Source organism: Aethalodelphis obliquidens, unplaced genomic scaffold, assembly GCF_003676395.1.
Source record: "Aethalodelphis obliquidens isolate GAN/ISIS:26980383/991018 unplaced genomic scaffold, ASM367639v1 scaffold112, whole genome shotgun sequence".
Classification (NCBI taxonomy): domain Eukaryota; kingdom Metazoa; phylum Chordata; class Mammalia; order Artiodactyla; family Delphinidae; genus Aethalodelphis; species Aethalodelphis obliquidens.
Window position 1 is genome coordinate 2,399,148 of NW_020838056.1, and position 11,474 is coordinate 2,410,621.

The window sequence follows — 11,474 nt, forward strand, 5'->3', positions numbered from 1 at the left end:
CCAGCATTAAACTTTTGGGGTTTATTTCAAACCTAAAAGCATGGTCATGACTTGTCAGTTACCACCGTATCTTTCACCAGCTGCAATCTCTGTTATATATTTCCAGGGAAAAAATAAATAAATGAGACTTTCAGTTTGCATTTCATTCAGACACTACACTAAAAATCCTCTTGTTTGGTGGCTGTGTGAGTAGTGGTTTAAATGTGGTACTTTGCTTGGAATTAAAGGCGGGAGCCAGTGGTGTGCTGATAAGTGTATAACAGTTGCTCTTCAGGAAAAAAAAGCCATGATTTGTAGCATTTACTGATTTCTGTGGTGAATACTCCCATCATGACTGATTTCAAGCTACCAACATGTTTCTGAACGTAGAGTTGGGAAGAGACGTCCACAATCAGTTCTCGCGAGCTGCCCGGAGCTGGCTCAGCACACCACTGGCTGGAACCAGTAAGACAGTCTCACTTACCTCTGGTTAAAATATCTGCAATGCGCAACTTGGATGGAGAGAGCAACCCCTTAACAACACCTGGACCCCAGGGCAGGGGAGCCATAAGACATACTGGTTAGCCGGTGACCTCAGTCATTTGATGAGTCCTACATTCAGTTCTGGCTGAAGGTCTGCATCAAACACAGCCCAGAGAACAACCAGGTCGATCAGAAGGGCCTGGCCCCAGGAGTAGCCCAGGACCTCCCTAAAAACTGGAGATGCCCAGAGGCCAAACAAGACATTAGCTGGACTGGGGACAAAGAACTACACTGTGATAATCTAGGCTTGGAGGAGAACCCTGCAGAAATAGTCCTGGAATCCTGTATCTCAGACAGACTGGAGGAGTTGATGTGTCTGTAAGCAGCCTGGAGTCTGAGGCCTGAGCCTCTGCCCTGCCCTTCACTGTCCAGTGGAGGTAAGGCCAATGCCAGATACTGTGGTGCACGGAGGGGGTGCTTATTTACAATGTGCACAAGATCTAACCATGACTCAATGTATTCGTGTCCAGGGCCTGAGTTTTGTAGGCAGCCTTGTGCTCTGGAGCGTTGGCAAAAAGTAGTAATATCATTATCTAATTATTATCAATATCTAATTTTTACTTAGCATTTGCTGTGTGTCAGGCACTGGCTAAGTGTTTGCCACGCATAATCTCATCTGTACCTCACAATAGCCCAGTGAGTGTGCTGTCACTCAGCAGGTGGAGCCTGAGCCTCTGTGCCATGCTGAGGCAGGGGAATGGCCAGAACAAGGGCACTTTTGAGACAGGGCCACAGGGCTCCCATATAGGGCTGCAAGAGCCTTGTGGAAATCACCAGTTCTAAAGTCATGGCCAGTTCTGCTTGAGGCCCTGGGGATTACCTGTGTCTTCCCTAAAAGATGCCTCCGATTATGAACTCTGGGTGTTTTATGGATCCCTACCAAGTCTTCTGGAAAAGATGGCTGGCCCTGATTCTACTAGGAATATCCCCTGGCTGGAGGTAAGGGAGGGTCTGGAAGGACATGGTCTTGTCTATTCCAGATTACAATTTAGGGGCTTGAATATAATCTGTTCTGTGCAATAGCTTCTGCCCTTCTCACACACACCTGTCCACCCCCACATGGTCCCCTTTCGCCAGTGCTGGATTCCTGGAGCCAGCTTCTGGGGAGAGCACAGGATCCCTCCCTCTGGCTTCTGCAAGAGGCTGAGCCATGCTTCCTTCACTAGATGGCAGCAAATGCCCAACATGTTCTTTTCTGAAAGCTGCACAGCATCTCTCTGTATGAGCCTAGAGCTCAAAGAGCCAGAGGGCTAAAGGTGGAGAAGAGAGCCAAGGCAAGGAAGTGTTTAATTACCTTGGATGGGTGCTAGAGAACTCACACTCCCCAGAGACAGCTCTCACTGTGCAAGGAGCCAGGATACTCCCGAGAGGCAGAGATGTTGGTCTGAGCTCTGTCCTCCTGGGGCCGTGCTGAATGTCAACCGTAGACAGCCCTACAGACACATGAAGCCAGTCCCCTGTCTTCTGAGCCTTCTTTTCTCCAGGCAAATCAGCCCCTGCTCAATTCAGTCAATAGACAAGTTCTGGAGGGCCAATGCAATACCACCTTGTGCAAACTGCTTCTAACCAATGGCTCTTGACCTCAAGAGTATATATGCTAATTGGGAGGAGAATTAGACAGGTGTTTGTGTGATGACAATACAATGCAAAATAACAAGTGCATGAACCAGGACACAGCTCTGCTCTCAAAGTGTGAGTGGAGACAAGGCTCACAGGAAGGCTTCACAAGAGAGAGGGGGGCATCTGAGATGAGCTGGGTAATGTGTGGGATTGTGACGGATGGAGGTGGTTCGGGAGGGTGTTTGAAGGGGAGGAGACAGTATAGGCAGCACCCTGGAGTGTAAGGAGTGTAAACAGTGGAAGGAAGCACGAGCTCCTCAATTGACTGGGCTCAGAGTATAGACAGTGGAGCAGCAGCAGCTGAATCTAGAAATGGACAGTTTTGTGGAGAGCCTCGAATGCCAGAGCGAAGGGTGCTAACATATTTAGGTAATAAGGAGGCATTGACGGTGTTTGAGCAGGGGAGGAAATTAACTGGACAGAGTATTCAGGTGGAATGGAGGAGAAAGAGATCAGAATGTGGATCCTGGTGTGGAAGAGGCACTGAGTGAGGACGAAGGCAGGGGGCAATGCGGTGTGACTCAGATACCTGTGCCAAATGCCTGTCCATGGGGGAGGTGTCTAGGGAGGAACCTTAAGATTTTGGGCCAGGGTGACAAGATAAATGGCAGCACAAGTTACCAAATTAATGAGCCTAGGAGGGATAAGGTTTTTTTCATTTATTTTTGTTTTCATGAAGGAAGAAGAAAATCTAAAAATCAACTCGGTTTTGAACACTTTGAAGGTTTAAGATGCCAGGTCCAAGTGACAATGTTCAGACAGGCCTGGAACTTGAGGACATGGCCTGGACAAGAATCCTCAGCACAAGGGTGACATTTGAAACCCCGGGAGCAGACTAAATCGTGGAGGGGTGAGCATACCAGAGGACTCACCGTGGGGGCCATGCTCTCAGAGAATAAAGGTGAGGAGATGATTCAGAGAAGGGTGTGGGGAGGTAGGTGAAGGTAACACCACGACACACATTGTGGGCACAGAGCAGGCTTCACAAGAAAGTCATAGCCAACAAGATGAGATACATGATCCCACCTTTTCATCCCTTCCACCAAGAAGCATTCAAGAAGCCAGGGCACAGCATGGTGGTGTTCCAGGAAGGGATCCCTACCCTTTCATGGAGCAAGTGTGAGAGCTTGCCTTGTAAATAATCCAGACTCAGGAGCCAGCTGTTCAGGAGAGCTCTCTTGGAATGTCAGCTACTAGCACCCAGTGTCCTTAGAGAGGCTGCAATCCTGTACAGCTCCTCCTGCTCAAGGAGAGGGAGCCACTGGTCCCAGATGGTTGTTGCCTGACAACCCAGATGGAACCTCCAGGGTCATTCAGTGGGCAATCCTGTCCCTCACTGCCCAGGAGTCATCAAAGAGGCGGTGAGAAGACAAGTGCAATAAAAAAACATTTATTCAGCATTTATTCTGGACTTAGTAGCCACTTTCCAGTATTACCTTGTTTAATCTTCACAACAGCTCTAGTAGGGATAAACTATTTTGAATCTTCATTATTCTGATGAGAAAACTGAGGCATGTAGAGTGAATAAGAAGCTTGTTCAAGGCAACGTAACCAATAAGTGGCCCTGACAGAATTCAAACCCAAGCAGTCTGGCTCCAGTGCTTAAGCTATATCACCACTGTAGCACACAGAAACGGTGTGATTGAAGTTGAAGGGAAGGTACAGAGTTTTTCTCGTTATGACCGGCGATCTTTTACTATCCATTTCTTCTCCTCTGGAGACAATGCATGTCTTCAAAGTTCTTACATTGTGGAAACATCCTCTACGTGGGAGGTGCTATGCTTCCTCTCTAAATTTAACAGCCTCAATTCTATGTACTCTGTTCTCTAATACTTTGATGTAGTTTCAGTCCTTTTATCATTTTCTCCCTTCTTCTCTAGGCAAACTCTGGTTAATCTATATCCTCTAGCATCTGGCACCCAGGGGGCAAGAGAGGGACTATCCCCTCCCTTTGGACAATATATCCCTATTAATGTAGACTTCAAGTGTGCTAGTCAGACAGTGGTGGTATCAAGAGGTGACAGTGAGGGTGCTGATTTAGTCTTCCTTAATCTCCATCAGTCCCCCAACCCAAGCCACCCTGAACGAGCATACAGTCTAACTAAAAGCATTGTATCCTCTGTGCCATTACAGCTTCAAGTCTCCTTACCTCCATCCCATACTCTAAGCTCTTTCTATATTTTAATATCACTTTTGGGGCCAAAACACAATGATGGCTTATACTCTTTTTCTTTTCCCCCCAGCTCTATTGAGGTGTAATTGACAAATGAAAATTGTATATATTTAAGGTGTACAGCATGATGGTTTGAAATACATATACACTGTGAAATGATTCCCACGGTCAAGTTAATTCTCACATCAATCACCTCACATAGTTACCCTTTTTTTCCTTTTGGTATACTGAGAAAACTTAAGATCTACTCTCTTAGCAAATTTCTAGTATGCAATACAATATCATTAACTACAGTCACTCTAGTGTGTGTTAGACTCCACAGAACTTATTCATCTTAAAACTGAAAGGTTGTACCCCTTGACCAACATTTCCCTAATTTTCCCTCCCCACCCCCTACCCCCAGCTCCTGGTAACCACTGTTATACTCTCTGGTTCTATGAGTTTGACTTTTTTAGATTCCACATATAAGTGAGATCATGCAGCATTTATCTTTCTGTGTCTGGCTTATTTCACTTAGCATAATGTCCTCCAGGTTCATTCAAGTTATTGCAAAGGCAGGATTTCCTTCTTTTTCATGGCTAAATGATATTCTATTGTACGTATATACAGGACATTTTCTTTATTCATCCATTTATGGACATTTAGGTTGTTTCCTTGCTTTGGCAATTGTGAATAATGCTGCAGTGAACACTGGAGTGAAGACATCTCCTCGAGACTGTGATTTCATTTCCTTTGGATATATATTGAGTAGAGGGTTTGCTGGATCACATGGTTGTCTGTTTCGAATTTTTTGAGGAACCTCCATATAGTTTTCCATATTAGCTGTACCATTTTACCTTCCCACCAACAGTGTACAAATGTTCTCTTTGCTCCATACCCTCAGCAACACTTGTTATGTCTTGTCTTTTTTACAATAGTCATTCAAATAGGTGTGAGGTGATATCTCATTTTGGTTTTGATTTGCATTTCCCTGATGATTAGTGATGTTGAGCACCTTTTCAGGTACCTGTTGGTCATACATATGTCTTCTTTGGAAAAATGTCTACTCAGGTCCTTTGTCCATTTTTTAATTGGGTTGTTTGTGTTTTTGATATTAAGTTGTATGAGTTCTTTACGTATTTTGGATATTATCACCTTATCTGATACATGGTTTGCAAATATTTTCTTCCATTCTGTAGGTTGCCTTTTCCTTTAGAAAGAAGAAAATGTAAACTAAACTATAGTGACAGAAAGTAAATCAATGGTAATCTGGGGATAGGGGAAGGGTTGGTAAAAAGGGCAGATAAAGGGGCATGAAGAAACTTTGGGGGATGGTGCATTTGTTTACTATCTTGATCGTGGTGGTTTTCATTTGTAAAACCATCAAGTTTTACAAGTGAAAAATATATGCCTAGGGACTTCCCTGGTGGTCCAGTGGTTAAGACTCCACGCTTCCAATGCAGGGGGCACGGGTTCAATCCCTGGTTGGGGAACTAAGATCCTGCATGCCGTGTGGTATGGCCAAATACATACATACATATATATATATATATATATATATATATATATATATATATATATGCCAAAATTTATCAAATTGTACTCTTCAAATATGTGCAGTTTGTGGTATGTCAATTATACTTCAATAAGCCTGTTTAAAAAAAAAGCCCTTGAGTTTTTTGAATCTAAATGGAAGTCTCAATATGCCTCTGGAGCTCTTATTTTAGCACTAAATCTGAAGGGAGAGGCTGCTGGGGAGACACATCAAACAAAGGTGATATCTTGCCTGGATGTGTAGAGTGGCTGCCTCAATATTTGGAAAGAAACCTTGGGATAAGAATTGGGATAACTCCTTCATTACGGAAAGACAAAGCTCAAAACATTTCAAGACATCATCTTGTATAGCTCCTCATTATACAGATAAGAAAACTGATGCCCAGAGATTGGTTGTGATTTATACCAGGTCCATGATTGATAGTAGGGCAGGTTTAAGGACAAAAAGATGAGTGGACATGGCCGGGGGTTGGGGGGCTGCTCCCTATGAGCAGGGACTAAGTCCTCTGTCCCTTCTCCCCACCCCCGCAGTAGTTACTCATTGCATAGTCGTGACTGCTTAAGGGCCGTCACGCCTTTGAGTGGGTGGTCTTAGCTCCCGTTCCCCACCCCCGAGAATTAGTGAGAACCAGGTGGCCGCTGAACACTGACCTGCAGTCTCTCCCAGGGCCTCACCCTTCTTCTGCCTCCCACGGGAGGGCTCCATCCTGCAGCCTGGAAGATGGGCTTTTCTGCACCCCAGACGCTGCCCCAAGAGGCAGGAAATGCCAGGCACTTTCCTTCTCCCTACAGACCTTGTGAGCTCATTCTGGTAAAAGTTTAATGCCTAAAGTCAATTACACTTAAGAATGCTCTGCTGAGCCCCACAGCTCAGTGGCTCTTTTCTCAGAGCCACTGGGGCCTGTAGCTGCCTTCCTGCTCCCTTGATGAGATGCTGAGAAAACTTCCCTGCCCTTCCTCACAGTGCAGCGGGGGCCTGAGCTCTGCTTTGCCACCAACTTGCTGTGTGACCTTGAGCAATGCCCATGCCCTCTCTGGGCCTCACTTTGACACTAACAAAAAGGAAGCTGAGAGGGCATGCTCAACTTGCTCACCCTTGCAGCCCCTCATCTCTGGGTGAGAAGAGCAAGAACAAGAGGACACATCAAGATTGGAGGGCTGAAGGGGAATGGTCAGGAGCAGAAATGCCCAAAATACCCTGAATGGGCTCTGAAGTACAGTCTGCAGCCCCAGCCAAGTCTTGAGGTGACTGTGGCCCCTATGAACAGCTTGGTGACAACCTCATGAGAGTCAGAAGCACCCAGCTAAGGCACCCCCAGATTCTCATCCTGGAGAAACTATGTGAAATCATAAATGTATATTAAGTTGCAAACTGTTGGGGTAATTTGTAACACAGCAATGGGTAACTAAAGCAACTGCATCCACAGTCTGTAAATAGTCCTTCATTCAAGTTTCCTGAACCACTTGAGGAGGATTCTGCTTTCTGACTAGTACAAGGGCTCAAGGCAGCAGCTACTCCACAACTGGCATGGAAAATATTCAATATCTGATGGCTTTTCTCCCCAAGAACAAAAAAATAACATGGGACTTCTATTTGCTCTAGGACTTGGCTGCTGTGGCTGTACTGATGTGCTCCATATGAATATCTTCTGACCCATTCATCAGATCTGGGCTTCTGGGGCAGAGCTGCTGTCCTTAGTGAGGGCCTTGGACAGGGAGAGCCTATGGATTGAGGAGGGAATAGGGCCAGGGGAGCGGAGGAGGGCGGCGGGCGGGAAGGGAGAGAAAGGAAGTGAAAGGCAGACAGATAGGGAGCTCAGAGGCAGAATAGAAGATTCAGGTCTGAGTTAGTCCACAAGAACCCAGGAAGACATCTTCCCGGTCTCCACCGGCTCATCAAATGGGATCAAGATGAGAGCCAGAGAGAGTCCAGTACAGGTAAGAGTCCCTGGACTGGCAATTCTGTGTGGTTAATTTAGCATTTCTAGGTGAGTTTTCTTCAAGGCGCTAAATCCTGACAGTGTTGGACTCTCAGCCTCACCGTGATGTCTGTCTCTGCAAGCCAGCATGGGCCCCTCAGAGAGCTCCGGCCTAGAGAAGACAGCGTCCCCTCCGTGGGCGGGGCACTTTCCTCCCTGCAGTCAGCCGGCAGCCTCATATTACTGCGCGGGGGTGGGGGTGGGGGTGGGGCCCCGGGTGCCGCCGCCCCCGCCCCCCGGGCCCCCCCGCTTTGTACAGCTGAGCAGCGTCGGGGTGCCCTCTGTGAGTCATTTCCTGTTATTCTCCTCAGAGAAGTCCTGCCATTCTTTAAAGCAAGATTTGACATTTTTACAGGACTAACTTCTGGGGCCTTTTTGTCAAGAAAAGAAGCAGGGATACTTTCTTTTATATTTACAAAGCCATTAATTGGCTTCTTTATAAAATTAGACTCCATTATAAGCTCAATCAGAGTGGGAGCACAGCTTTATTTAGTCCAAAACATCAAACAGTCTTAAAGGATTCTTTTAAATAACGAAGTGCTCAGGGGCAAGAAGACTAGTGAGGTAGGCTCCGCCGCCTTCTCCAGCTGAAAGCCGGCAGCATTGACTCCGTGATGCATCTGCTGTTCACCTGTGCATCTCAGGTGTGCCCACCTCTGCCCTGGAGAGGGAGAAGGGCAGGAAGGAGGGATGGGCCAGAGCCATCACTGGAGCGCTGCCTGCAGCTGCGCTTCTGGCTCCAGGGACCCATCCAGCTCCAGAGAAGTGCCTGATGAGGAAGCCCCAAGTCTGATCCCGGCTCCAGACCTAGCCCAGGCACCCACAGTTCCAGCCGCGTGGCTCACCACCCTGTGTTCTGCCAGTCACTGAGCTTTCAAAGGGAGTTTATCTCCCCTCAGCCCAACCCAAGAAACTCCAGGAATCAGTGGTCTCCCATCATCCACATCACAGGCTGGGAACCTGGGACCAGTTGCCTAAATGACTTTGATTTCTCATTTCAGAGCACACAGAGCGTCTAGTGCAGGGTTTCTCAAACTTTAGCGTACAGATGCCTCACCTGGGGAGGTTGCCAAAATGCAGACTCTTCTTCAGTCACTCTGGGTTTGGGGGGACTGCTGAGTTTCTGCATTTCTTCCAGGGTGATGCTGATGCTGTTGATCAAGACCATACTTTGTGGAGCAAGGATCTGGTGCAAACCCTTCCTGTAAACGGTTGGGAAGACTGAGGCCACAGGGGGAGAGTGACTTTCCCAAGATACTTCATCAGGCTGGAGGAAGGGTCTCAGGTGAGCACACCTGTCTCCTGTCACCTGGCCTCCCTTGTGATTCAATCCCACGGCTCTAGAAGGAAGTGCATCTGAAACTTTAATGCACCTGAATCACCTGCGGCCTGGTTAAAATAAAGATTCAGTAAGGCAGCAGGGGGACTGAGAATTTTCATTTCTAGCAAGCTCCCAGGTATGCCAGTGCTGCTGGTTCTTAGTGGTAAGGCCATGGACATCATACTTTATGAGGTGCTGTTACATGCATTAGCTCCTCTGAGGCTCACAGCAGCCATGGGACATGGTCAAGCCAAAGGTATTTATTCTCCCCCAATATAGGTGCTTTCCTACCTGAGGCCAGCACAGAGACGGGCTGTGCTATTGAGGCTGCTGCTAGAAAGAGTTTAAGAGCAGGGCCAGGCTCACCTCAGGTTTCTGATGGTCAAGCCACTTACAGCTTAGTCTCTATGAAAGTGTTCCCCAGGGCTATCCTTAACTACTGGGACTGAAGTAGCCAAGGCAAAGTAAAGTTGTGGCAGAGGTGGTGAGGGGCTTACCCAATATCCACTCTCCTCTTTCGTTAGTAAAAGAAATCTGATTTTATTAGAGGTGTCAAAGTGCCTACCTTAAAAAAAGTACGGTTTTAGGGCTTCCCTGGTGGCGCAGTGGTTGAGAGTCCGCCTGCCGATGCAGGGGACGCGTGTTCGTGCCCCGGTCCGGGAGGATCCCACATGCCATGAAGCGGCTGGGCCCGTGGGCCGTGGCCGCTGAGCCTGTGCGTCTGGAGCCTGTGCTCCACAGCGGGAGAGGCCACAGTGGTGAGAGGCCCGCGTACCACAAAAAAAAAAAAAAAAAAAAAAGACGGTTTTAAGTGCCCACCTTAAAAAAATACAGTTTTAATTCTACCTTGAACCTAGGAGTAGACTTGCTCTAAGTTCTGGCCAATGAGTTATTGGGACATTGCTGAATGAGGCTTCTAGATAAGCTCCTTAAAAGAGGGGGCTAAATCAGTTGATATATGCCTTTTTATCCTTTACCACCTCCTCCTCCTACCTGCCTGGAATATAGATGTAATGGTGGGGCTTCAATAGTCATATTGTGACCATGAGGCGAACTAAAGAATAGAAGCCACATCCTCAGGATGGCAGAGGAGAAAGATAGAAAGAGTGTGAGACCTGAGGGGATCATGGCTCTGCTGCACTAGCTCTGAACCACCTACTTCTGCACATCACATTACGTTAGAGAAAAAGAGATGCAGATTCTTTAAGCCAATCTTTAGCGAGTCTCTGTTTCAAGTGACTGTGGGGAATTTCTAACTGATACAATGGTTCTGTCATCAACTTTGAAGGGTGACACAACATTTCCTATGTATTCCATTCCCAGAATGAAATAATAGAATTTAAATTGAATTTAAAATGACCAGAAATAGATAAATTTGAACCAGAGAGGGTGCCGCTGGGTCTGTGAGTGCAGTCTTCTCCCAGCCCTGTGCCATCCTTATTGCAAGGACTCTGCTGCTGTCTCTGGGCCAAAAACATGGCAGACAATGGCAGCTGCATGGGTCTCACATCCACGCTACCCAATAGTAGCGGGGTGACCTTGGACCCAGTCCTCAGTCTCTCTGAGCTTTAATCATTTTAAAAATGAAGACAATAATGACCATACCTATTTCATGAGGCAATTATGATCCTTAAGTGAGATATGGCTCAATTAGTATTAACATTGCTATGTGTTAAGTATTTATTGATGTATATTGTTAGATTTCGAAGGGATTTGATGGGGATACAAAGATGACAAAAGAGTAGTCCGCTTCCCCCAAGGAATCTCCAATCTCATTCCTTTAGTCTTCATTCCTTGACTCTTGTTGCGTGTCTTTGATTGTTAGGAAATCATTTGGATGCTGCCAGAGAAACAGCTCTGCATCCTGGGACCCAGCCCCACAAGCATCTGGATGGACATTCTCCTGAGAGTCCATTTCCCAGGGTCCCTAGGGACTCTGCAAGGTGAGTTCTGAACGGGTTTCTCTAGTGTTCTGGACAGTGCAGAGGTCTTTAAGAAACTGGTCACCTCAGTGTCTTGCCTGGCCTTTCCATTTTGTCTTAGAAAAGTTTGTCCCTAAGTCAGTTTCCTTGGCATTAGAATGAGAAAGATAAAACCACTAGTGACTCAGGGCTGCTGTGAGAGCTCAAGGAGGCTTGTAGGTGAGAGATTGGGTGTGCTGCCCATCACCTGGGGACAGTCAGTGTCCGTCCTCCTTCTGGTGAGTCTGCCTGTGGGTCCTGGCCCCATGCAGCCCTCCTCTGCATCTCTCTGGCTGAGGGTCCACCTGCCAGGCCCCCCTGCAGCTGCCCAGAAGGTTAGTCGTGGAGAAATGCTGTAGCCCCCA

The 11,474-nt window shown here is 47.1% G+C and overlaps 1 long non-coding RNA gene across 1 annotated transcript; it reads left to right on the forward strand.

The window, feature by feature from the left end:
* The first annotated feature begins 2,529 nt into the window (after positions 1–2,529).
* LOC113615090 (uncharacterized) lies at positions 2,530–11,269 on the forward strand. Its single transcript, XR_003430906.1, has 4 exons — positions 2,530–3,043; positions 7,452–7,786; positions 8,966–9,112; positions 10,974–11,269. It is a non-coding gene; the product is annotated as an uncharacterized LOC113615090 (long non-coding RNA).
* The last annotated feature ends 205 nt before the right edge of the window (positions 11,270–11,474 follow it).